This window comes from Rattus norvegicus, chromosome X (genome assembly GCF_021556685.1).
Source record: "Rattus norvegicus strain SHRSP/BbbUtx chromosome X, alternate assembly SHRSP_T2T, whole genome shotgun sequence".
Taxonomy (NCBI): domain Eukaryota; kingdom Metazoa; phylum Chordata; class Mammalia; order Rodentia; family Muridae; genus Rattus; species Rattus norvegicus.
This window is the reverse complement of record NC_141554.1, coordinates 63,472,054-63,498,972: the sequence shown is the minus strand read 5'-3', so window position 1 is coordinate 63,498,972 and position 26,919 is coordinate 63,472,054. Positions and strand designations below refer to the sequence as shown.

At 37.8% G+C, this 26,919-nt stretch overlaps 1 pseudogene; it reads left to right on the top strand.

Annotated features, from left to right (window-relative positions):
• Positions 1 to 4,092: 4,092 nt before the first annotated feature.
• On the top strand, positions 4,093 to 6,437 carry Ppp4r3c-ps1 (protein phosphatase 4 regulatory subunit 3C, pseudogene 1; annotated as a pseudogene).
• Positions 6,438 to 26,919: the final 20,482 nt, after the last annotated feature.

The following is a 26,919-nucleotide window of genomic DNA, read 5'->3' as shown; positions in this document are numbered from 1 at the left end:
CATGTTTTCCTTGCAGTTCTTGATTCAATTTGCAGGTATTTTATTGACTATTTTTACATCAATTGTCATAAGAGAAATTAATTGGCTGGAAATTCTCCTTCTTTTTTGAATTTTTGTGTGATTTACGTATCAGGGTGACTGTGGCTTCATAAAATGAGTTAAACAGCATTCCTTCTGTTTTTATTTTGTGGAATAGTTTGAGAAGTATTGGTATTATCTCTTTGTGAATGTCTGGGACAATTCTTTATTAAAACCATCTGATTCTGGGTTTATATTGCCTGGGAGACTTTAATGAATACTTCTATTTCTTTAGGGGCGCTTATTATAGTTTACCTTATCTTGACTTAACTTTGGTAAGTGGTACCTGTCTAGAAATTGTCCACTTTGTCAAGATTTTGAAATTTTGTGGAGTAGAGGCTTTTTAAGTAAGACCTGATGAGTCTTTCAATTTTTTCAGTGTCTGTTGTAATATCTACATTTTCATTTCTGATTTGTTTAATTATATAGTTTATCTCTCTCTTATGTTTAGTTTGGCTAAGTGTTTATGTATCTTACTGATTTTCTCTTAGAACCAGCTCTTGGTTTCATTGATTCTTTGTATTGTTTTCCTTGTGTCTAACTGATTGATATCAGTACTGATTTTGATTATTTTCTCCATTGTATTCTTCTACACTTGATCTTAGCCAAAAGGCCGAGAAGCGATTGTATTCTTCTTTGGAGTGGTTGCTTCTTATGTTTCAAGAGCATTAAGGTATACTTTTACATTGCTGGCATGAGAACTTTGTAATTTCTTTATGGAGGTAGTTAATACACTAAATTGCCTCTTAGCATGATTTTAATTGTGTCCCATAATTTATGGAATGCTGTTCTTTAATTTTCATTGAATTCATGAAATTCTATAATTTCTTTCAGTATTTCTTTCTTGACCCAGAGACTATTGAGTAGAGAGCTGTTCAGTTTCCATGTGTGTGTAGTTTTTCTGGTGTTTCTCTTGTTGTTGAAGGTAAGCTTTAATTCATATGATCTGATAAGACAATTAATTATTTCAATTTTCTTGCCTCTCTTGAGGCTTGCTTTTTGAGCAACTATAAACATAACTTTGGAGAAGGATCCATGAGATGCAAAGAAGAAGGTATATTCTTTTTGTTTTTTGTAAAATATTGTATAGATATCTGTTAGGTTCATTTGATGCATATGTCTATTAATTTGGTTATTTCTTTGTTTAGTTTTTTTCCAGATGACCTGAGAATTAGTGAGGATGTGATAGTGGTGAAGTCTCCCAAATTATTGTACAGGGTTTGATGTGTGATTTATTCTTTAGTAATATTTCTTTCACAAATTTGGATGTCATTGTGTTTGGGACATTGATATTTAGAATTGAGACATCATCTTGGTACATTTATCCTTTCAAGAATAGGAAGGGTTCTTCCTAGTGTACTTTGAGTACTTTTGATTGAAAATCTATTATATTGGATAGTATAATCATTATTACAGCCTGCTTCTTGGGTTCATTCACTTGGATATCTTTATTCCAGCCCTTTGCTCTTAGGTGATGCCTTTTGGTATGGCTGAGTATGTTTCCTATATGTAACAGAATGATGGATAGTATTTTTTGCATCTACTCTGTGATCCTGTGTCTTCTTACTGAAGAATTAAGTCTATTGATTTTGAGTGACATTAATGACCAGTGATTGTCATTTGCTGTTATTTTTATGTTAGTGGTATTAAAGTGTGTGTGTGTGTGTGTGTGTGTGTGTGTGTGTGTGTGTGTGTATGAGAGAGAGAGAGAGAGAGAGAGAGAGAGAGAGAGAGAGAGATTGAGAGAAAGAGAAAGAGAGAAAGAGAGAGAGAGAAATTGTTTTGGTGATATTGAATTACTTATTCCCTGTTTTTCTTGGAAATAGTTATGATTCTTCAGTTGTAGTTTTCCATCTAGTATTTTTGTAGTACTGTTTTTTTGATAGCTATTGCTTGAGTTTGTATGTGTCTTGAAATGACTTCTTTTCTCCTTCTATGTTGATTGAGAGATTTTCTGGGTATAGTAGTTTAATTTGGCTTATGTGGTTTTTTATTTTTATTTTTTAGAACATTCAAGTTATCTGTCTTGGCCCTTTTAGCTTTCCAAGTCTCTGTTAAGGTGTTGTGTGTACTTCCAACACAGCTACCTTTGTATGTCTCCTGGCCTTTGTCCTTTGCTGCTTGGAATATTGTGTCTTGGTTCTGTAAATTTTTTGTTTTGATTATTATTTGTAAGAAGGTTTTTGTTTTTTGGTTCTGTTTGATTTGTATTGTGCAAACTTTTTGTACCTTTATAGGCATGTCTTACTTTAGGTTAGGAAAATCTATGACTTGATCAAAAATATTTCTTGACCTTACAGCTCTGAATCTTCTTCTCCCTTTATTCTTTTTTTTTCCATTTGGTCTTTTCATAATGTCCCAAATTTTCTAGATGTTTTGTGTCAGGAATTGTTTAGATTAAACACTTTCTTTGACAAATCTGTTACTTCTAATGAAATGTCAATGACTGAGGTTCTCTTTTCTGTCTCTTATATTGTATCAGTGATGCTAGCATTTGTAGGTTGTGTTTTCTTTTTTCCTAGTTCCTTTCATTTCCAGAATTCCCTGTTTTTGTTCTTCACTGATTACTTCCATTTCATTTTCTGGTCTTGAATTATTTTATTAATTTCCTTTAATTCTTTACTTTTTTCTGAGTTTTTGAGAGAGTATTTATATTATCCAATTATTTATGTTTTCCTGGCTTTCTTTGAGTAAATTATTCATTCCATCCAATTTTTGTGTTTTCCTTGATTTATTTTAGGGATTAATTAATTTCCTCTTTAAATATCTCTATCATCTTCATAAAGTTGATTTTAATAATACATTCTTAGTCTTCAGCTGTGTTGGAATATGAAGGATTTGCTATAGAAGGATATTTCGACTCTGGTGCTGACCTACTGCCCTGAATGTTATGGATGTGTTCTTACACTAGTGTCTAAGTATCTGAGTTTGTGTGATATTTGATCTAGGTACTTATTTCTGAGTTCTGCTTTGGCTTGTTTTGTTTCTTTGTTTTTTGATTTTTAGTTTTTTGGAGGACAATTTTGTTCTTGATTTCCATCTGCTCTCTAGTATTATAGCCAGTGTGGACTCTGGTTGAGTAGAGGATCTCCATTTGAGTTAGACACTACACTTCTGATGGCCAGAAGAGCAAGTTCAAAGCATCATAGAACAGTAAAAAAATTTTTTTAAAAAGGAAGAAAATGAAACAACTTATATGTCTCAATTCTCAATCTTAGCAAAATTAAAACGCAGTTCCTTTTTGACCCAATTCTTTTCAGTAATTTTAAGATTAGGCAAAAGCCAATATGTAATGAAATATTTTACCCACTAGAAGCTGAAAATTCAGGCTGAACAGAATGGAATAATTGAGCTGACAGTTTTACTTTCAGAAAAAGATCACTAAATATATAGACATATGATAAAGAATGCAAGATCAACAAGAGTACTTTTTGTAGAGAAACCTAATTATATTTCTCTGATTCTGGGGATGGATTATTGTTTGTAGATGACATACTTGTGCTTATGTGCCTGAGCCTTTCATTAACATGCAGTGTGAAGGACAGACTTGAACAAAACTTAGGTAACTATATTTCCTTTTGCTTAAGGTCCTAAGTACCACACTTATTACAAGTTAAAATACTTCTGTGAAATGAAATATATCACAGAAAGCATATATATTATTTTCTAGGCTTCCACTTTTAAGGTAGCACAGGCAGGTCCCTTTAACAGTGATTGTTATATAAGCACATTCTTTTAGGTAGACGCTTAGGTGAATAACAAGATTCTTCCAGACCTATAGCAGGCTCAAAGTCTCAAGTGCCCCGGGAGGGGGATTTGTTGGTGATAGTTCAGTGAGGGAGAATTGAGAAATATCAGGGCCTTCTCCTCTAGTAATTCTAATGACTTTGGTTTCTCACTTAGCCCTGCCCTTCATTTAACCATCAGTAATCTGTTCTCATATAATATTCAGAATTGCAAGCACAGTGACATTCCTGGTCAAGGTAGCAAGGGATAGTTACCTCTGCGAAGAATATGAAAACCGAGATCTACACAAGGATGTGGCCAAGCAAGGCAATGCCAGAGACCAAAATGGACTATAAACTTTATACCATAAAGTCTATGCCATGGTGGAAGACAAGCAGTGGAAAGACATAGGTTCAGGACAAATTTCATCCAAACACATCAAACAGCTCCAGGACATATGCCTAGTTGTTTACCCAGAATAAAATAGTCCATTGTTTATGGAGTATAAGATGCATCCTAATGTGCCCTTTCAGAAACATCAAGGGGAAGTAATTATTTGGTCTGAAGGCAAGAACCACAGTATGGAAATATACTTCCAGGACCCAAATGGCTGTCAAGAGATATGGGAAGGTATCTGCAAAGTCCACGGTAAAGCTCCAAGTGTAGAAATCACACAGGAACTTACTAATAATCTGGAAAGTTTTGAAGAACTGCCACCAATCAGGAGTCTGATTGAGAGGTCAAAGTGTGGACCCTGTACCCTTCAAAACATTCCAAATTTACTTTGTTGCATAGATGGAATGCCAAGCCAGAAAAAAAGACTGGTGCTGGACTTAGAAAATGAAGGTTACATTAAAAAATTGCTACAGTTGTTTCACACCTGTGAAAAACATCGTAACATGGAAGGCTTGCTCTATTTGAATAGCATCATTAGAGGAATTCTGTTTCTAAATGATACTCGCTTGTTTAAGATCATGTTTTCTGATGAATTCATCATGGATGTGATAGGATGCCAAGAATATGGCCATGGTTTAGATCAGCCAAAGTGGTACAGAAAAGTCCTGATTCAAAATTACTAATTCAAGCAATGTATGCCAATAACACACTCCCAACTTAGGTAAAAAGTATACCAGACCTATAGAATGCAATATGTTCATGATATTATGTTGCCTACCCTATCCATACTTGAGATAAATTGTCTTTCTGATCTTACCGCTATGATTTTTTCAATAAAATTGAAATAATTACCATGATGCATGAAGATGAAAACTTTTTCCTTGAAATTTTTGCTCAGCTAAAAGATAACACTGTACATAATGAGAGATGATATGAATTATTATTATTATTCAAGGAATTCTGTACATTTGCTAAAATATTACAGTCTGAAAAGAAAAATGCATTACCAAAATCACTGTTGAAGCTTTGAATCATGAGTGCTCTGAAAGCTGTAGTATGCATGCATGATTACCAAATAAAAGTAGCTGCTCTAGCAATATTTGCTTATTTAGTAAAATATAGTCCACGCCTAGTCTAAGCTTATTCACTGGAAGAAACTCAGGAAAGTGAAGATAATGATGACCTTATCACTGATATAATGATTGAAAAAATGACCTGTTATTTTGATCCTGAATTTTCACAAAGCTCCATTTTGAAAACAGTTCTGCATGTTCTTCTTGATCCAGAAAATATGTATGTTACATATGAGGGATCTGAAAGAAGAACATTTCTGAATTTCTTTTATAAATGTTGCATGAATAACCTTATAGAACCGATTTTGTCCACCACAGTAGAAAATGGCAGTGATTATATTAGGCTAACATCTACCCTGATGATTATCAAAATCCACAGTTGCTTGGAGCAGCTTTAGAAATATCCACACTTTGTATACAATGCCACTCGAGGTATATATAATGTCTTATTTTGAGTAACAACGTACTCAGCAGAATCTTGGTGCTGATGAGTTAAAGCACACCTTTCTAATTTTGAGTGGTGTCCGGTTTATGAGAAATATGATTGGCGTTAAAGATGAAATTTATAATCTTTACATAAAGGAAATTCTTTTTAAACCAGTTGCAAATGCTTTTATGCACAATGGAACTCAATAAAATATGTTAAATTCAGCCATTGTTGAACTCTTTAAATTTGTGAAAGAAGAAAACATCAAGTCTCTTATTGCAACATCATGGAAAAAAATTTTATAGCTTTGAATCAATTGAGTATGTCCAGACCTTTAAAAAGTTGAAAACTAAATATGAAGAGGAGAAGAAGAAAGTTGAATAAGAAGGTATTTACATAAAGTAATCTACCCAAAAACATGTTGTGGATGTATCAAAGTTATGAAGGTAAAAGTAAATGGAAACATATGTTGTAGAGGAATAACAGAAGAAGCTGCTATTTTACCAATGGAAAATGATTTCCCAAGTCATTATGACATGTTTATGAAAATTAAAGAAACAAACGAAAGTGAAAATAAAATAGAAAACCTCAAAAGAAAGTCATCTGAAGCCTCTAAATGCTGTGCATCTCATGATGATGCTTCTGTTAAAAGAATGAGTAGGTCACATTGTAGCAGCCTGGTTTCCTTAGTAGACTACCCATATGATAATGATGGTGAGAATGATGATGATCCTTAATCTAATGATGAAAATGAAGATGAAGAACTTCCCCAAAAATGATCTAATCTTATTTCATAAAATCATATGAGGCCCTCAATTCCTAAATCAATTAAAATCTATAAATAGCACAAATTGAAAAATCCTACTTAAAAAAACTTCTCCTATGGACTTTTACATATGGTAGAATGTAGTGTAAATGAATGAATAAGTGGCCTCAATTTTATATAAGGAAAAGTTCCCATAAAATAGATATATAATATAAAATAAAGAGCAACTGAGTCATAACTTCAAATCAAGAACAACTTACTTTAGCAGCATGGTTTGGAAGGAGGAAAGAATTTGATAAAGTAATACAATTTTTACTAATGTCTTTATAATAGAAGTGACTACAAAGTTTTTACTGCAAAAATGACTCTCTGAAAAGGTATAGCTTGAATTCTTTCCATAAATTGAAGTTTGTATAAAGTATCTTTTGTTTGTATGGAAGACAAAGTCATATAAATGCAAAATTAAACTGAGATTTTTGGCATTTTGGTGAAGATTTAGCAGAACCCCAACATTATGAAACATAATTATAGGGAAATTATAGGGAAACAATGTTCAGTGCATTTTAGTACTTATTTTCATAAAGAAAATGCTAGACTGGATATTAAATGAGCTGTGGTTAATGTAGTTAGTTCTTTTTGGGTAAGTAATATCAACTATCGGCATCAATATAGTATAATTCACAATGTGGTTTCTGGAGGACTTTCAGAGGATAAAACATGATGCATCAAATATGCAGTTTTTAAAAGTTAATGAAGTTTTGTCATTTTCCCAGAGGTAGTATTTACATACTTGGTCACACACACACACACACACACACACACACACACACACACACACACACACATGAAAGCAGTACAGTAGATTGCAAGCATTATTTTCATGCAATTCAGTTGGTCCTAAACTCTTTCAGGCAGCTTGTCTGGTTTGTGTTTCTTGCAGGCAGCAGAATTGGTGTCACTTTTTTATCAGGTTGTCTTTTCTGAGAGAGACTCTTAACAAAATCTTATTGCATATTGTTTTTTATTCTTTACGTACATAACATCCTGACTGAATTTTGCCCCACTTCCACTCTCTGAGTATCCTTCCCTATCTCACGTCTGCTCTAATTCCACCCCACCTCCATTTCCTTTCAAAAAACAAGCTGACTTCCCAGGGATATCAACTGAACACGACATAATATGTTACAATAAGACAAGGCCTACACCTCATATCAAGGTTGGAGAACACTAGCTAGTAAGAAGAAAAGAGGCCCTAACAAAGGCAAAGAGTCTAAGATATAATCACAGACTTCTACATAGATGTGTTTCTATGAACATCACTATAGCCTCTAGAAGAAGCAGAGACCAAGAACATCCAAACACCAATGAGCAGCATCATAGTCCACAAAAATCAAGATCTATTTAGGTGGAAACACAGACCATTGAAATTGCCATGACCTCTAGTAATAACATGGACCATAGACATCAAGCCCTTAAGCACAAAGCAGACCATGGACAATATCCTGGTTCTCATGGAGGTGTCCTGTGATGCCTCATGGTCTGTACTGCAGTTGAGGACCTTGTTTTAGTTCTTGGTCCTATTGTAGCTGAAGACCATGTGGTTTTCTGTGTCCTATGTTATGACTGAAGGTCATGTGTATATCCATCATCAATGCACCACCTGAAGACATGTTGAGGTTAGAGGGCCAAGCTGGTACCAGGAATCATGTTGGTGTGCATGGTCTGGAATGCTTCCTGAGGTCCTATTGATATCTGCTGCTACTTGTGTCCATGTTCTTGTTTATGGTCTTGCTGCATCAAGGGCAGTGTTGATGACCAAGTCCCTTCTTACCACCAAAGAATATGGAGATACCCATTGTCTGTTGTACAACCTGAAGATATATTGATGACTGTGAACCTTGCTGTCACCAGAAACTATGTGGAAGACATGATGCCACTGGCTATGAAGGACTAGGAAGCTTCATTGGCAGTGGTATCAGTGACTCAAGACTCACAGTGGAGAATGAGAGAAAGAGGGACAATTCTGTGTCCACCTTACTTCCACATACTAACCCTCAAGTTGAACATCCTAGATAGAATGCCATAAAGATCTTTAAAATAGTCATTGGAATGCTGAGGTACAGCTCTTTACAGTGGGCAGATTTCTGTGGGAGGCAGAGTTGGGAGTAGGGAAAGACTCAGTTTTCTATAAGGGCCTGAGAACTGAGAGTTAGATCATGCTCCACTGAGTATATAAGCAAAGCAAATTTAACTTGCTATTATGTTCTTTCTTTTATCTTCTTTTATTTTTCCTTGGTACTGAGGGGGTACAAAATTGTTGCGGTGGACCAGGGAGGACTGGGAAGTGAATGTAATTGTAGTATATTAAGGCAAATTTCCTAATAAACAATAAAATGTTATATTAAGAAGGAGTCAGAAATAACCTGCACTTCACTTCTCTCTATTTCTTAGGGGAAACGGGACTGTTTATATGGTTTATCTGATCCTGATTTAACTATGGTACCTGGTATCTGTCTAGAAAACTGTCTATTTCCTCCAGATTTTCCAATTTTGTTGCATACAGGCTTCTGTAGTAAGATCTCATTTTTTTTAATGTCCTCAGTTTCTGTTTTTGTTTCTCCCTTTTCATTTCTGATTTTGTTCATTCGGATACTGTCTCTGTGCCCTGTGCTTAGTCTGGCCAAGGATTTAGATAACATGTTGATTTTCTGAAAGAACCAGCTCCTGGTTTTGTTGATACTTTGCATAATTATTTTTGTTTCTATTTGGTTGATTTCAGCCCTAAGTGTGAATATTTCCTACTGTCCAGTCTTTTTGTGTTTATTTGCTTCTTTTTGTTCTAGAGCTTTCGTGCATACTGTCAAGCTCTTAATGTATGCTCTCTCCAGGTTCTTTTTGGAGGCACTCAGACCTATGAGTTTTCCTCACAGCACTGCTTTCATTGTATCACATAAGTTTTGGCATGCTGTTTCTTCTTTTTTATTAAATTCTAAAAATTCATTCTTTATTTCTTCCTTGACCAAGTTGTCATTAAGTAGAGCATTGTTTAGCTACCATGTGTATGTTGGCTTTCCGTTGTTTTTGTTGTTATTGAATGTTGTTGTAAAAATATAAAAAATAAAAGCTGTCTTTTATTTCTCACTAGATCTGGCACCACAGTGCCCCCAAGATATCTGCTAGATATCTTTTTTTTTTTGATGGTTCAAATCAGCTTTACTAATGGATGGGTCAGTGCACCTGAAGTCTGAGGCTAAGTGAAGTTTCTTCCTCTCTGAAGTGATGACAGCTAAGCCCTCTTGGTTGGCTCACAAATTTATCCACCCAGTCAGAGAGAGAGAGGTTGGAATGTGGAGAACTGGTGTTGGATGGGTCCACCATGTGCAGGTCCTGTTGAGTCTGTTTATGGCATAGAGACTGGAAGTCCAAAATCAGGTCCAAGATAGACAGAAAAAGAGAGAAAAGTAGGAGGATAAGTAAGAAGGAGCCATCAGCATATTATCTCCCTCAAGTAGAGAAGTCAACCCAAAGATGCTCAAGTCCCATCAACTACAACTATCCCTGAAGACACACCACATGTAAAAGCATCTCACTAGTACTTGCCCATTAGACTGGGATGTTGTGAGAGAATCTTCTTCTGTCTGACTCAGCAGAAAATATAAGTTAAAAATGAAAAGTAGATGTGAACTTGGGTCAGAAACTCAATGTACTACTCAATAAGTAAGTGGTTAAGTACTACACTCTTGGAGCCCTTAGGTTCAATGGACAGTAACTCAATCTGCCTCTGAGAAAAAGCACCCAATTTCCCCATATGTACTCCCATCTTTGGAACTCTAGACAAAGAGTATATACATTTCATTGCAAATGTCCCTTAGAAAACTGCTCATTTCCTAAGGTTGATTCAAGGCATAGGGCTGCTTATCAAAAATGATTTCCTCTTTAGTTAACTAAAGAAGAAGAATATTTTTCTGTCCTCATATGACCTCATATCACCACAAGTGATACTCACTATAATTTATATAGGAAAAGGCATTAATTGCTTCTAAGCCTTGGGCTGCCTATGAATCTCTCAATACATTCACAGACAGTGAAGCAGGAGTGTAAGTTCCTAAGTCATCTGTCTATTAAGCATTAAGCGCTGAACTCTTTTTCTGTTCTCGACTCTAGACTATATTTTTCTAAGGACCGCTGAGAAGGAAATCTCAACACATTCAGGAAACAACAATTAGGGGCTCTTCGTATTCCTTCTGTAGTTATGTGGAGTGGTGTTGAACTCATGGCAGAAACTCATCTGAAGACTTATTACAGCTAGGGAGTACACATTAGAGGGGCAGCAAAAGCACAAGAGTAAAATTCTTTCAAGCTTGTGACAGATAGCAGAGTTTCACAGCAAGCAAAATAGCAAAAAAATTTGTTACAAATGTTTTTGGAACAGCAACTTTTCCTTCTAGACAGTGGTGTAACCCCTAATTTCTAGAACTCTTAAAAAAACCATCTTTCCTATTTTCTGCTTATTTTTTATGTCTGTCTTTTTATTATTTTTATGTACAATGTATGTTGATCATATTCTTTCTCTTCCTCTAGCTTTTCCAAAATCTTCTTAATCTCCCTACCCGACCCAACAATGTTCTCTCTTTCTCCATTCTCTCTCCCAGTCTCTCCTCCCATCTCCTCTCCTCTCTACTCCTCTCCTCTTCTCCTTTCTTTATCTCTCTCCTATTTCTCTCTATCTTTCTCTTGTGAAACAAAATAAAGTTTACACGCAAACCATAAAACAAAACTATCAGTTTATTTTGTGTTGATCAACTACTCCTGGGCATGGGACCTTTCCTGGACTTTGTTTCATTTACCTAGTGACATTCTACTCTAGAAAACTGGTTTTCCATTTCCTAACTGGTATCAAATACCTTCATGGTTAGGGATAGGACTTTGTGTCCACTCCTCAGCTTTAAGTTCTTGTTTGGTTTGAATCTCTGCAGGTCTTGTGCATACATTCTCTGTGAATTTAAGTGAGTCTCTATGAGTTTGAGTATTGATCCTGTTGTGTTTTGAAGATACTGTTTCTTTGGAGTCATACACCAACTCTGGCTCTTATACCTCCTTTTCTGTATATATTCCTAAGCCTTGAGAGGAAAAGATTGATAATGACATCTCATTTAAGGCTGAATGACCCAAAATCTCTCTTTATCTGCACACTGTCCAGTTGTAGGTCTCAGTCAATTACCATGAATTACACGAAGACATTTCTCTGATAAGTCCTAAGCAGTGCTTTGATCTAAGGGTACAGTAGTATGCCATTTGGAGTCATTTTAGTTACATGTTTCTTTTTTTTTTTCTACTGACTCTGTTCCTTTGAGTTTTATTTTTCTTTTTTTATGCTATTTTCTTTAATTTAGAGAATACTTTATTAGTTTTTGTAATCAAACCGACGTAGATAAGACCTTACATATTTAATACAGTGTGTTACCCCTGTACAAATGGAAAAAACTTAAGTTCAACATTTCTAGACCAATATGGCTGTTAATTTCTGTACAGTGCCAACTCAACACAGTAAACGGGGATACTTTTTTCGAAAGTTGACAGCACAGGTAAAGTTTCAAAAAATTCAAATTATATATCTGTATATATATATTTATATTTATATAAAAAGACCAATAATAGCAGTGTGTTATGCATCAACAGCAGCAACAGCTTTTCCAGGTTCTGCAGTCATCTGAACAAAACTGTAGAGACATCCAGCACACTCCATTAAAAAAAAAAAAAGTAAAAAAAACAAAACCCGAGAAAACAGCACAGTTCTGTTACTCTTGTGGTACCTGGCACCATTTTTTTTTTAAAATTAGCTTCTCAATCATCATCTGGAAAGAAAACATTCTGAGCAACATTATTAAAAACAGCTCTGATAAAGCACGGTCACTACTACGTATCATAAAGCAGGTACAAGCTATTTTACATCCACAGAGGTATGATACAGTACTGTCCTACATCTATAATACTAGAGGATACAATTTAAAAGGCATTATTTGAGACTTGATTCTACTTTTCCAGCAGAGGGCCCAAAGGATGGTGTGACACAGCTTTGTAAAGAAACATACTCTAGACAGGATTTCCTTTCACTAGTGGCACACTTCTAAGGATTCATTCTCTCCATGAATGTCAGCTAAAACCGTTATTAAAAAAATGAAATATCCCTACAACAAAACCGTATAACCACCGGATTCACATGAAGATGATCTAGTGGAGACAAGCTGGACCTCACCTTACCAACATCTGCTAGATATCTTAAGTCTCAGTCAGCAAAGCCTCTCACCCGCTGTGCTCCATCACATATCACACTGCCAAAGGCCTCTCTCTGAGCCTAGCAGTAATCTCTCTACCTATCTACTTCCCAAGGCAGGTTTCCATGACAGAAACACACAACCCAATTCTGTGGCAGCCCAGTGTCTTTAGTGGCCACATGCTTTCTTACACTTAAATTGCTACATGAAATAACACACAACACAATAACCTTTGATCCAACTGATAAGATATAATTGCCCACATAAACATACAAAGCCCAGTACACATCCATCTCTTAAGAACATTCATAACAACCTGTAAATGTACAGAATGGAATCTTAACGTCAGGTTCCATGTTGTCCCACAGCTACTCCCCAGTCACTTCCTCCCTCCCATTCCCATCTCATCTACTTCTTTCAAACTTTTCTCCTGCCCATCCTTCCTTCTCGTTCATTGACAGGCCTCATTCTATCTTGTGCCTGCCTCACCTGTGACATCATTCCATATTTCACCCCTTTTGTCTAATTAAAAAAAAACTTTTCTCTCAAGTATAAGATGAGTACAACTATTATCGTTTTGTAATTAAAAGCATAAAATATGTCTAACACCCAGTCCAACACTTTATCAGTTAGACAGAACATTTAGTTATCTATTCCAGCTTAAAAAAGACATAAAATCTATGTTATATCCTGGATAGCTTGTATACTACCTGATAACTATCTAATACAATAGGTATTTTCAGAGTTAAACAGCCTGATAGGCTATGAGACTATAATCAGTCTCCAACCCCATCAGAAATCTAAGAATGACCAAATATCTATACACATAGGAAGCTTAACACAGCTTCCAGAACTGAGAGGTTGTAGAGACAAATCTCCACTAGCACAGTCCTCTGTTAGCAACATGTGAGTGCAAGTCTTCAGCCTTCTGGCCCAAAATCAACTGACAGACTCTTGAAATACAGATTTTTGAAGGGCTGATTACCCTGGCTTGGCAGGGCTTATCAGTCAACTATTCTGCATAATTTGCCCTTTTCTGGACAGCATTAGTCTGCAGATGAAACAGGCAGTTTTGTCCAGTGTCTGCCTAGACACAAAGTATTGCCTCACCTGGAGGTAGAGATGTTCAACTTCTTCATGAAATCCACCAAAGGGGAACTGTTAGGAGCATATAAGTCTCAACCAAAGGTAAATAACTTTAAATATCATATTTTGTGGATTTCTGCGTTTTGAAAACCATCCATCTATATAAGGTAAGATAGACTGTTGTCTCCATATCTTAAATATTATCGTGAAAGTACTCTCACAAACTCAGAGCCAATGAATTTGCCTTTTGGCCCTCAACTCACATAATCAACTCAGAAGTTTATAATGACATCAATAGAAGGAATAGCTCTAAACTTTGTACTCTTAAACTTTTTTGACAAGTAAATTCTATACCAAAGCAAAGATATCCCAGCCTAGCTACCAAATGAGATTATGACTGTATAACTCAATCTAGCTAATTCCTCCCTGTTAAATTACAACCAGTTCTAAATTCCTCATAAAACCAATTTTAAAATAACCACTTTCAGTCCCCCAAAAGTCCAGGGAATGGGGGGGACAACTCCTCCATAATTTCTTCAAGCTGTACATGGGTGTTTAGATATCCTTGGGAGTAGGGGGATAGGAAGAATGAAGCAAATGCTGTTGCAGGATGTGTCCTGACTGGACCCAGCTGAAAGTCCTCGAGACCAGGAATCCCAAGTAGGCATACTCTACAAAATATAACTCTCAAGACAATAGTTTAGAATAGAGATATCTTTTTGTTTGATTCTCCTGGATCTAGTTTTTCAGGTGGTCTACCTCTCTCAAATCTGATCAGTATGGCTCTGTGAGGTTTCCAGAGCCTAATCACACTTTTTTTAAAACACAAAGACAAAATATTTCAACATTTCTCTCAAAAACACTGTTTTCCTTAGTCTGTAACCAGAAAACCTTGCATCTTGCACCCTCCCAGAGTAATAATATCACCATAAAACCCAAAATCACAGTCATTATAAAGATTAAGCAATTTTTTAAAAGGAAGTAAGCTGAACAATAGTGTTAAAAAATGAGCTTGATAGGATTTTGTACTCGTTGCCATCATGAAATTAACCAAAAATTCCCATGGAGCCCATGTTAAGAGAATCTGAGCTTCTTGTTGAGGTAAATATCAAAAATAACCGCAGGTCCTCGCTAGCCAGCATCAACAAGCTGTATGGCCTTTAACTGGATAATTGATAAAACTAAACACCTATCAATTGCAATATCAATAAGCAACATATCAAACCAGGACTTTAGCCCAAAATATATCCGTCTGTTAAGCTCTCTACCTACCCGGAGTCACAGATTTTTATTTATTAATAGCTTCAATAATATAAGTCTATATTCACTCTGCTTTGTGTTGCAGACATTTATCACAATTCTCTACTTGGAGTCAGTGACTAATTCTCCTTAAGTTCCTGAACCATGGGTGAAAATCCCCAGATGATTTGGGTAATCTCTGTACTTACTCCTTAAAACAAATTTAATCATACTTCTTCCTTCTAGTAATACCTGTCATTATGAAGTAGCTTGTCTAACTAGGATTTCAATCCAAAGTTCCTACAGAGTCCACATTAGAAGGAATGAGTATCCTGAAAAACTTTCGAAACAACTTTCTTTAAAAACTAACTTTATGTCTAACTCTCCGAGTTGCCATTACTTACCACACAGCAGGGGACCTACAGCCTGCCAGCCCAGGCTGCTTCTGACTTTCTTTGTTCAAAGTTCCCTCACTTGATACATCATGTGACTCAACATGGCGCTGACATCCTCTTACTTAGAAAATAAACTTTCGGCAGCAGCTCTCTGCTCCCAGACCCGGTGAGAGAGAGACCCAACCGCCTGGTCAGGTGGGCACTCCTGAGGCTGCAGAGCGGAAGAGACCACCAACACTGCTCACCCCTGCCCACATCCCTGGCCCAAGAGGAAACTGTATAAGGCCTTTGGGCTCCCGTGGGGGAGGGCCCAGGAGCTGCAGGACTTCTGCGCCTGAGACACCGCCGGAACCTGAAAGAAACAGACCGGATAAACAGTTCTCTGCACCCAAATCCCGTGGGAGGGAGAGCTAAACCTTCAGAGAGGCAGACAAGCCTGGGAAACCAGAAGAGACTGCTCCCTGCACACACATCTCGGACGCCAGAGGAAAAAGCCAAAGACCATCTGGAACCCTGGTGCACTGAAGCTCCCGGAAGGTGCGGCACAGGTGTCCCTGGTTGCTGCCGCTGCAGAGAGCCCCTGGGCAGCACCCCACGAGCGAACCTGAGCCTCGGGACCACAGGTAAGACCAAATTTTCGGCTGCAAGAAAGCTGCCTGGTGAACTCAAGACACAGGCCCACAGGAACAGCTGAAGACCTGTAGAGAGGAAAAACTACACGCCCGAAAGCAGAACACACTGTCCCCATAACTGACTGAAAGAGAGGAAAACAGGTCTACAGCACTCCTGACACACAGGCTTATAGGTCAGTCTAGCCACTGTCAGAAATAGCAGAACAAAGTAACACTAGAGATAATCTGATGGCGAGAGGCAAGCGCAGGAACCCAAGCAACAGAAACCAAGACTGCATGCCATCATCGGAGCCCAATTCTCCCGCCAAAACAAACATGGAATATCCAAACACACCAGAAAAGCAAGATCTAGTTTCAAAATCATATTTGATCATGATGCTGGAGGACTTCAAGAAAGACATGAACACACTTAGGGAAACACAGGAAATCATTAATAAACAAGTAGAGGCCTAAAGAGAGGAATGGCAAAAATCCCTGAAAGAATTCCAGGAAAACACAATCAAACAGATGAAGGAATTAAAAATGGAAATAGAAGCAATCAAGAAAGAACACATGGAAACAACCCTGGATATAGAAAACCAAAAGAAGAGACAAGGAGCTGTAGATACAAGCTTCACCAACAGAATACAAGAGATGGAAGGGAGAATCTCAGGAGCAGAAGATTCCATAGAAATCATTGACTCAACTGTCAAAGATAATGTAAAGCGGAAAAAGCTACTGGTCCAAAACATACAGGAAATCCAGGACTCAATGAGAAGATCAAACCTAAGGATAATAGGTATAGAAGAGAGTGAAGACTCCCAGCTCAAAGGACCAGTAAATATCTTCAACAAAATCATAGAAGAAAACTTCCCTAACCTAAAAAAAGAGATACCCATAGGCATACAAGAAGCCTACAGAACTCCAAATAGATTGGACCAGAAAAGAAACACCTCCCGTCACATAATTGTCAAAACACCAAACGCACAAAATAAAGAAAGAATATTAAAAGCAGTAAGGGAAAAAGGTCAAGTAACATATAAAGGGAGACCTATCAGAATCACACCAGACTTCTCGCCAGAAACTATGAAGGCCAGAAGATCCTGGACTGATGTCATACAGACCCTAAGAGAACACAAATGCCAGCCCAGGTTACTGTATCCAGCAAAACTCTCAATTAACATTGATGGAGAAACCAAGATATTCCATGACAAAACCAAATTTACACAATATCTTTCTACAAATCCAGCACTACAAAGGATAATAAATGGTAAAGCCCAACATAAGGAGGCAAGCTATACCCTAGAAGAAGCAAGAAACTAATCGTCTTGGCAACAAAACAAAGAGAATGAAAGCACACAAACATAACCTCACATCCAAATATGAATATAAAGGGAAACAATAATCACTATTCCTTAATATCTCTCAATATCAATGGCCTCAACTCCCCAATAAAAAGACATAGATTAACAAACTGGATACGCAACGAGGACCCTGCATTCTGCTGCCTACAGGAAACACACCTCAGAGACAAAGACAGACACTACCTCAGAGTGAAAGGCTGGAAAACAACTTTCCAAGCAAATGGTCAGAAGAAGCAAGCTGGAGTAGCCATTCTAATATCAAATAAAATCAATTTCCAACTAAAAGTCATCAAAAAAGATAAGGAAGGACACTTCATATTCATCAAAGGAAAAATCCACCAAGATGAACTCTCAATCCTAAATATCTATGCCCCAAATACAAGGGCACCTACATACGTAAAAGAAACCTTACTAAAGCTCAAAACACACATTGCACCTCACACAATAATAGTGGGAGATTTCAACACCCCACTCTCATCAATGGACAGATCATGGAAACAGAAATTAAACAGTGATGTCGACAGACTAAGAGAAGTCATGAGCCAAATGGACTTAACGGATATTTATAGAACATTCTATCCTAAAGCAAAAGGATATACCTTCTTCTCAGCTCCTCATGGTACTTTCTCCAAAATTGACCATATAATTGGTCAAAAAACGGGCCTCAACAGGTACAGAAAGATAGAAATAATCCCATGCGTGCTATCGGACCACCACGGCCTAAAAATGGTCTTCAATAACAATAAGGGAAGAATGCCCACATATACGTGGAAATTGAACAATGCTCTACTCAATGATAACCTGGTCAAGGAAGAAATAAAGAAAGAAATTAAAAACTTTTTAGAATTTAATGAAAATGAAGATACAACATACTCAAACTTATGGGACACAATGAAAGCTGTGCTAAGAGGAAAACTCATAGCGCTGAGTGCCTGCAGAAAGAAACAGGAAAGAGCATATGTCAGCAGCTTGACAGCACACCTAAAAGCTCTAGAACAAAAAGAAGCAAATACACCCAGGAGGAGTAGAAGGCAGGAAATAATCCAACTCAGAGCTGAAATCAACCAAGTAGAAACAAAAAGGACCATAGAAAGAATCAACAGGACCAAAAGTTGGTTCTTTGAGAAAATCAACAAGATAGATAAACCCTTAGCCAGACTAACGAGAGGACACAGAGAGTGCGTCCAAATTAACAAAATCAGAAATGAAAAGGGAGACATAACTACAGATTCAGAGGAAATTCAAAAAATCATCAGATCTTACTATAAAAACCTATATTCAACAAAATTTGAAAATCTTCAGGAAATGGACAATTTCCTAGACAGATACCAGGTATCAAAGTTAAATCAGGAACAGATAAACCAGTTAAACAACCCCATAACTCCTAAGGAAATAGAAGCAGTCATTAAAGGTCTCCCAACCAAAAAGAGCCCAGGTCCAGATGGGTTTAGTGCAGAATTCTATCAAACCTTCATAGAAGACCTCATACCAATATTATCCAAACTATTCCACAAAATTGAAACAGATGGAGCCCTACCGAATTCCTTCTACGAATCTACAATTACTCTTATACCTAAACCACACAAAGACACAACAAAGAAAGAGAACTTCAGACCAATTTCCCTTATGAATATCGACGCAAAAATACTCAATAAAATTCTGGCAAACCGAATTCAAGAGCACATCAAAACAATCATCCACCATGATCAAGTAGGCTTCATCCCAGGCATGCAGGGATGGTTTAATATACGGAAAACCATCAACGTGATCCATTATATAAACAAACTGAAAGAACAGAACCACATGATCATTTCATTAGATGCTGAGAAAGCATTTGACAAAATTCAACACCCCTTCATGATAAAAGTCCTGGAAAGAATAGGAATTCAAGGCCCATACCTAAACATAGTAAAAGCCATATACAGCAAACCAGTTGCTAACATTAAACTAAATGGAGAGAAACTTGAAGCAATCCCACTAAAATCAGGGACTAGACAAGGCTGCCCACTCTCTCCCTACTTATTCAATATAGTTCTTGAAGTTCTAGCCAGAGCAATCAGACAACAAAAGGAGATCAAAGGGATACAGATCGGAAAAGAAGAGGTCAAAATATCACTATTTGCAGATGATATGATAGTATATTTAAGTGATCCCAAAAGTTCCACCAGAGAACTACTAAAGCTGATAAACAACTTCAGCAAAGTGGCTGGGTATAAAATTAACTCAAATAAATCAGTTGCCTTCCTCTATACAAAAGAGAAACAAGGCGAGAAAGAAATTAGGGAAACGACACCCTTCATAATAGACCCAAATAATATAAAGTACCTCGGTGTGACTTTAACCAAGCAAGTAAAAGATCTGTACAATAAGAACTTCAAGACACTGAAGAAAGAAATTGAAGAAGACCTCAGAAGATGGAAAGATCTCCCATGCTCATGGATTGGCAGGATTAATATAGTAAAAATGGCCATTTTACCAAAAGCAATCTACAGATTCAATGCAATCCCCATCAAAATACCAATCCAATTCTTCAAAGAGTTAGACAGAACAATTTGCAAATTCATCTGGAATAACAAAAAACCCAGGATAGCTAAAGCTATCCTCAACAATAAAAGGACTTCAGGGGGAATCACTATCCCTGAACTCAAGCAGTATTACAGAGCAATAGTGATAAAAACTGCATGGTATTGGTACAGAGACAGACAGATAGACCAATGGAATAGAATTGAAGACCCAGAAATGAACCCACACACCTATGGTCACTTGATTTTTGACAAAGGAGCCAAAACCATCCAATGGAAAAAAGATAGCATTTTCAGCAAATGGTGCTGGTTCAACTGGAGGGCAACATGTAGAAGAATGCAGATCGATCCATGCTTATCACCCTGTACAAAGCTTAAGTCGAAGTGGATCAAGGACCTCCACATCAAACCAGACACACTCAAACTAATAGAAGAAAAACTAGGGAAGCATCTGGAACACATGGGCACTGGAAAAAATTTCCTGAACAAAACACCAATGGCTTATGCTCTAAGATCAAGAATTGACAAATGGGATCTCATAAAACTGCAAAGCTTCTGTAAGGCAAAGGACACTGTGGTTAGGACAAAACGGCAACCAACAGATTGGGAAAAGATCTTTACCAACCCTACAACAGATAGAGGCCTTATATCCAAAATATACAAAGAACTCAAGAAGTTAGACCGCAGGGAAACAAATAACCCTATTAAAAAATGGGGTTCAGAGCTAAACAAATAATTCACAGCTGAGGAATGCCGAATGGCTGAGAAACACCTAAAGAAATGTTCAACATCTTTAGTCATAAGGGAAATGCAAATCAAAACAACCCTGAGATTTCACCTCACACCAGTGCGATTGGCTAAGATCAAAAACTCAGGTGACAGCAGATGCTGGCGAGGTTGTGGAGAAAGAGGAACACTCCTCCATTGTTGGTGGGATTGCAGACTGGTAAAACCATTCTGGAAATCAGTCTGGACGTTCCTCAGAAAATTGGACATTGAACTGCCTGAGGATCCAGCTATACCTCTCTTGGGCATATACCCAAAAGATGCCTCAACATATAAAAGAGACACGTGCTCCACTATGTTCATCGCAGCCTTATTTATAATAGCCAGAAAATGGAAAGAACCCAGATGCCCTTCAACAGAGGAATGGATACAGAAAATGTGGTACATCTACACAATGGAATACTACTCAGCTATCAAAAACAACGAGTTTATGAAATTCGTAGGCAAATGGTTGGAACTGGAAAATATCATCCTGAGTGAACTAACCCAATCACAGAAAGACATACATGGTATGCACTCATTGATAAGTGGCTATTAGCCCAAATGCTTGAATTACCCTAGATCCCTAGAACAAACGAAACTCAAGACGGATGATCAAAATGTGAATGCTTCACTCCTTCTTTAAATGAGGAAAAAGAATACCCTTGGCAGGGAAGGGAGAGGCAAAGATTAAAACAGAGACTGAAGGAACACCCATTCAGAGCCTGTCCCACATTTGGCCCATACATATACAGCCACCCAATTGGACTAGATGGATGAAGCAAAGAAGTGAAGGCCGACAGGAGCCGGATGTAGATCGCTCCTGAGAGACACAGCCAGAATACAGCAAATACAGAGGCGAATGCCAGCAGCAAACCACTGAACTGAGAATAGGTCCCCTATTGAAGGAATCAGAGAAAGAACTGGAAGAGCTTGAAGGGGCTCGAGACCCCAAAAGTACAACAATGCCAAGCAACCAGAGCTTCCAGGGACTAAGCCACTACCTAAAGACTATACATGGACTGACCCTGGACTCTGACCCCATAGGTAGCAATGAATATCCTAGTAAGAGCACCAGTGGAAGGGGAAGCCCTGGGTCCTGCTAAGACTGAACCCCCAGTGAACTAGTCTATGGGGGGAGGGCGGCAATGGTGGGAGGGTTGGGAGGGGAACACCCATAAGGAAGGGGAGGGGGGAGGGGGATGTTTGCCCGGAAACCGGGAAAGGGAATAACACTCGAAATGTATATAAGAAATACTCAAGTTAATAAAAAAAAAAAAAAAAAAAAAATCCTGAACTCAAGTCAGCAAGCCAACTCATCGACCAGATCTGCAACTGTACCTTTTTTAGGCATTATATTATTATACATTTATTATACATTTATTATACATTTCTCATTAAAATTGTTGAAATGCAAAAGCAAACCTTGGAAGACAACACACACTTTAAGGCATTTTGTGGCATCTGGCATTGGAATTGGCATTGTAATAAAATGATAAAAGTTGCTTAAAAAAAAAAAAAAGAAAATAAACTTTCTGTCAACTTTTAGGATTTGTAGTGGACTTTTACCCATCACGCTGGTTGTTGTAAAAATATAGAAATAAAAGCTGTCTTTTATTTCTCACTAGTTCTAGCAACACAGTGCCCCAAGATATCTGCTAGATATGTTAAGTATCAGTCACCAAAACATCTCACCTCCTTTGCTCCATCCCTTATCATACTGCTAAAGGCCTCTCTCTGAGCCTGGCAGCAACTTCTCTACCTATCTAGCTCCCAACACAGGTTTCCATGCCAGAAACCCAATTCTGAGGAGGCTCAGAGCAGCCACCCCACACTCTTCCATCTGAGAGGATGCATGGCATTCTTTCTATGTACAGGCACGTGTTGATACCGGTTTTGTGACAGATTATATGGCAAATTTTGGAGACAGTACCATGAGGTGCTGATAAGAAGATATAATCTTTTATTTTAAGATGAAATATTCTTAGATATCTGTTAAATCCATTTGATTCAAAACTTCTGCTAGTTTCACTGTGTCTCTATTTAGTTTCTGTTTGCAGGATCAGTCCATTGATGAGAGTTGGGTGTTGACGTCTCCCACAATTATTGTGTGAGGTGCATTGTGTACTTTGAGCTATAGTAAATTCTCTTTTCTGAATGTTGGTGCCCTTGCATTTGGCTCATAGATATTCAGAATTGAGAGTACATCTTGGGGGATTTTTCCTTTGATTAAGTGTCTTTCTTTATCTTTTTTGATAACTTTTGGTTCAAAGTCAGTTTTATTCATATATATTGGATATATTTTATTTACATTTTAAACCCTTTTCCAGTTTCCTGACCATAAACCCCCTATCCCCTCCCTCTCCCCCACCTTCTCTGAGGGTGTTCCCCTCATAAAACCACTCACCACTTCCTGCCTTCCTGCCCTGATAAACCCTAGGAGGGGTGGGAGTAGGGGGTACAGCCTTGGCAGGACAAAGGGCTTCTCCCACCATTGGTGCCCAAAAAGGAAATCCTCTGCTACATATGCACCTGGAGCCATGTGCCTGTAAACATGTACCCTGGAAGCTCTGGTTGGTTGGTAATGTTGTCCTTATAACACTGCAAACACGTTTATCTCTTTCAATCCTTTCTCTAACTCTTCCAATGGGGACCCTGTTCTCAGTTCAATGGTTTGCTGCTAGCATTGGCCTCTGTATTTGTCATGCTCTGACAGAACCTCTCAGGAGACAGCAATATTAGGCTCCTGTCAGCAAGCACTTCGTGGCATCAGCAATATTGTCTAGGTTTGGTGGCTCTATGTATATGGGATGGATCCCCAGGTGGGCAGGTTCTGAAAGACCATTCCTTCAGTTTCTGCCATAAACTTTTTCTCCATATCTCCTTTTATAAATATTTTTATTCCCCAGTTGAAGAAGGACTGAAGCATCTATATTTTTGTCTTCTTTATTCATGAGCTTAATGTGATCTATGGATTATATCTTGAGTAATTTGAACATTTGGGCTAATATCCACTTATAAGTGAGTGTATACCATATATGTTTTTTTTTGTTTTTGTTTTTTTTTTGTTTTGTTTTTTTGTGATTGGGCTACCCCATGCAGGATATTTCTTAGTTCCATCCATTTGCCTATGAATTTCATGAAGTCATTGTTTTTGATAGCTGAATAGTACTCCCTTGTGTAGATTTACCATATTTTCTATTTCCATTTCCCTCTTGAAGGACATCTGGGTTGTTTCAACTTCCAGCTCTTATAAATACTGCTGCTATGAATGCAATGGAGCACATGTTCTTGCTATATATTGGAGCATCATTTTGGTTCTTGCATCTATGACTCCTCTTCTCTTTCCTAGGTTTTCTATCTCCATTATTGTCTCTTTTTGTGATTTCTTTATTGATTCTATTTCCATTTTTATATCCTGGACAGTTTTGTTCAATTCCTTCACCTGTTTGGTTATGTTTCCCTGTAATTCTTTAAGTGATTTTTGTGTTTCCTTTTTAAGGGCTTCTGCTTATTTACCTGTGTTGTCCTCTATTTTTTCACTGGAGTTATCTATGTCCTTCTTAATGTCCTCTGTCATTGTAATGAGATGTGTGAATTTAAATCTAAATATTGCTTTTGTGTTGTGTTTTGATATCCAGTATTTACTTTGGCGATAGACCTGGCTTCTGATGATGCCAAGTAGTCATGTTTATGTTACTTAGGTTCCTGCCATCAGGTTGACTCTGGTGTTAGCTTTTCTTGCTATCTCTGACAGTGGCTTGACCTTCCTGTAAGCCTGTGTGTCAGCACTCCTGTAGACCCATTTTCTTTCAACAGGATCTGGGTCTAGAGATCTGTGGGCCTGGGTCAGCTCTGGGCACAGGCAGAAACTGGAAGAATTCTGTCCCAGATTGAATCTGGTCTAGTGTGTTCTGAGGACTCCAGGCAGGTCCCTTAAAGCAGAATATTTGATCTCCCCTTTGCTCTCAGATGTGCCAATGCTTCTTGCAACTGGCTTTCAGCCCTGGGGAGAGGCAGAAACTGTAAGGGTCCTACCACTGTCTGCTCCTAGATTCCTGTGCCCAGAGGGCACTAGGCAGGTTCCTCTTGGGCCAGGAATGTGGGCAGAAGTAGTTGCCTCCTCTGAGCTCTCAAGATTGTCTTCACTTTTGAGAGAACACCTCTCTCCCCCATGGGATTTGGGGACAGAGAGCTATGGGACCAGGTCAGCTCCAGGCACAAACAGAAACCACAAGAAATTTTATTCAATATTTGAATGGCTAGTCCAACTCGTTTCTTGGAAACATTTGCTTGGAAATTTTTTCCAGCCTTTTATACTGAGGAAGTGCCTGCCTTTGTTACTGAGGTGTGTTTCCCATATGCAGCAAAATGCCAGGTCTTCTTTATGTATCCAGTCTGTAAGTCTATGTCTTTTTATTGGAGAATTGAGTCAATTGATGCTGATAGATATTAGGGGTCAATGATTGTTTTTGCCTATTTTGTTATTAGAGAAGAAATTAGGTTTATGTGACTATATTCTTTTGGGTTAGTTGATAGAAAATTACTTTCTTGCTTTTTCTAGGGTGTAGTTTCCTTCCTTGTGTTGGAGCTTTCCATCTACTATCCTTTGTAGCCCTGGATTTCTTGCAAGATATTATACAAATTTGGTCATGTCATGGAATATCTTGGTTTCTCCATTTATGGTAATTGAGAGTTTTGCTGGATATAGTAACCTAGACTGGCATTTGTGTTCTCTTAGGGTTTATATGACATCTTCCCAGGTTCTTCTAGCTTTCATAATCTCTGCTGAGAAGTCTGGTATAATTCGGATAGATCTACTTTTATATGTTACTTGACATTTTTCCCTTACCGCTTTTTATATTCTGTTTGTTTAGTGTATTTGTTGTTTTGACTATTACGTGAAAGGAGGAAGTTTTTTCTCATCCAATCTATTTCGAGTTCTGTAGGCTCCTTGCGTATTTATGGGCATCACTTTTTTTAGGTTAGGGAAGTTTTTCTTCTATAATTTTGTTGAAGATATTTATTTGCCCTTTAAGTTGGGAATCGTCACTCTTCTCTATACTTATTATCCTTAGGTTTGATCTTCTCATTGTCTCATGGATTTCCTGGATGTTTTGGATTAGGATCCTTTTGCATTTTGCAGTTTCTTTGACTGTTGTGTCATTGTTTTCTATGGTATGTTCTGCCCCCAAGATTGTCTCTTTTATCTCTTGTATTCTGTTGGTGATGCTTGTATCTATGACTCCTGATCTCTTTCATAGGATTTTCATCTCCAGGTTTGTCTCCCTTTGTTTTTCTTTAATGTTTCTACTTCTATTTTTGATTCTGGGTGGTTTTGTTCAATTCCATTATCTTTTTGGTTTTGCTTCCCTCTATTTCTTTAAAAGATTCATGTGTTTCCACTTTAAGGGCTTCTACTTGTTTACCTGTGTTTTCCTGTATTTCTTCACTTTTTCTTAGGCAAAAGGCTGAGAATCAATGTCATGCATATCTTTAAGGGACTTATTTATGTCTGTCTTAATGTCCTCTGTCATCTTTGTGAGTTTCTAATTTAGATCTGAACTTTGCTTTTCTTGTTTCTTGGTATTTTCAGGGCTTGCTATGGTGGGAGATCTGTGTTCTGATGTTGCCATATAGCATTGGTTTGTGTTACTTATGCTCTTGTGCTTGCCTCTTGCAGTCTGGTTATCTCTGGTTCCAACTGGCCTTACTGTCCCTGAGTGGCCTATCCCTCCAGTAAGCCTTTGAGCTGTGAGCCTGTGATCCTCTTTGTGTCAGAGCTCCTCAGTATCCACTTGTCTCTGTGATCCTGTGATCCAGTGATCATGTGATCCGGTGATCCTGTGATCCTGTGATCCTGAGATTCATGGCTGTGTCAGAGTTGTTGAGGGTTAAACTGCCTCTGTGGTTGGGCAGAGTGGTTGTAGAGCTTGACTCCAGTGTCTGTTCTCTGGAAGAGATGCAAACTGGAAGCAATGTATGCCTATGGCTGTGCAATGGTTCCTGCGTCCCCTGGGTCCAGGGGCATGTACCAGTTACCTTGGGTATTGTAGTAGAGATTGGGGTTTCATCCAACATCTTGGGTATGTCAGAAATCCTAGGGATCAAGCTGCCTCTGAGTATGGGCTCAGAAGTTCTTTTATTGTACAGGATTTTTATTACTAACCTGGCTATTCTGGTTTTCTATAAGAAG